The sequence below is a fragment of the Morone saxatilis genome, unplaced genomic scaffold (assembly GCF_004916995.1).
Source record: "Morone saxatilis isolate NCDOM2014 unplaced genomic scaffold, NCSU_SB_2.0 Contig2, whole genome shotgun sequence".
NCBI classification, from domain to species: Eukaryota; Metazoa; Chordata; class Actinopteri; family Moronidae; genus Morone; species Morone saxatilis.
Window position 1 is genome coordinate 21,966,170 of NW_023339762.1, and position 1,854 is coordinate 21,968,023.

Here is a 1,854-nt window from a genome sequence, read left to right on the forward strand (position 1 = left end):
AGAATCTATGGTTTGATTTTGTATTTGGTTTAATTCTGATATATTTTTCATTGGGTTGCCTGAACACAAGTATGGACACATACTACACACACACAAGCTCCTCACAGATCACAGTGAAGAATCCCTGTCAGTGTCAAAACAGCAACTTATCTAATAATCACATAAGTTTGAGTACTCCAGTACCAGCAAAGAGCTGTAAATCCACATTATCTCACTTTTATGGCTCAGTAATAATATCCTCTTTAGCATGATCTGGCTTATCATTAATCAGGCCCATCCTCATTGCACACCATTTATCTCAAACTATCTTTTATGCTTTTCTCCTTATGACAGCCGGTGGAAGTGATTTTTGTACTATTGGATAGAACAGGTGTAAATATTGAACCATGGACTGGTGTCCGGTGAGGTTGCTGGCCGCGTGCCTTTAACCCTCAGTACTTACTAATGCAATGTGTGCAGATCCAGTGAGGACAGGCTACATACAGAAGCATGAGGCACAATGCACATATCACATGCACATGAGAAACCGTAATCTAAAAGTCTAAAATCCAAAAACTGCACACACATTGCAGTCTGCATTCCAATCAATATTTGTGACTTTATTGTCCTTTAGTGGACAAAATAAAGAAACTATATAAACTTAAGTAAGAATTAAGATTTATTTTTTCTTTTCAAAGTAATTAAATGTAACTTAGATTTAATGCAACTGCACAATAAGTCAACATTTTCAAAAACATACAAATGTCATTGCACTATAATATCATAATTCTAATCTATTTGTTTCCGAATTGGTTAAGAGGGTGGAAAGACTTACAGAGTTTCACGCAAATCATAATAAAATGTTCTTCCTGGTCTTCATATCTATACTGCTTATCAGCTTTATTTAAGTGGTACAATATAACAGCAGATAAAAGCCCTTCAACAGAAGTTGTTTACATTTGAATGCTGCGGTTTTACCAGCTCATGGTCACAGACGATTCAAGTTTTCCTTCCTCTTTGTGATTTTTACTTATTTTATTTGACCTTCACAAAAAACCTTGCTGCACCATTATTCTTTTCCTAGAAAGACCTGGGTGAGAAAGAAGCTGCAAACGGTCTGCTCCAAGTTGCCTCTTTTTCAATTATGTGGTGAAGGAGATTAATTCAGCATGGTAATCCTACCTCCCACCACACACACAAACACACAGAGTTTCTCATCCTTGTACGTGCTCGGAGGCATTGAACTCTGTAACACTGGCAAGGATGGTCAAAAGTACGTCTAGCCCTTTTGGATGTCAGCTGGCCTCAAAACATGGTCTTTTGTTTGATCCGTCCCGTAATAAAGATCAGAATGATGAATGCCGGCCAGTCATAATATCATCTATTCTTTTCCATCATGTCTTGCATCATTGTGCATATGTTCTCCACTGTGGCACAGTTTACTGGTCTCCCATAGGCAGACCATTAATTGCTTGGCGCCTCTCAAGAAAAAAACAGGAAAAAAGCAAACAAAGAAACAGTTTTGTTAATAGCCTGCTGCTGTTGGCTGCTGATTTGGCCCAAGTAGTAATGCCAATTCTTTTGGAACACACACAAACATCATACTGCCACCGATCATTAGTAGGGGCTCCGTGAACACAAATGTGTGTGTGTGTGAGTATAGGTGCGTATCTGTGTTCAAGTGTAGATATTTGAATGTGTGTAAATGTGTATGCACGTGTGCTTTTATTTATGTTTGTGTATGCATGACTGTTTGTTTATGTTTGTGTACATTTGAGTATATGTGCGGTTTTTTCACAGAGAACACTTGCCAGACTGGTGGCACTTCCATTATATTTAAGGGTACACACACAAACATAGACACACACACACACA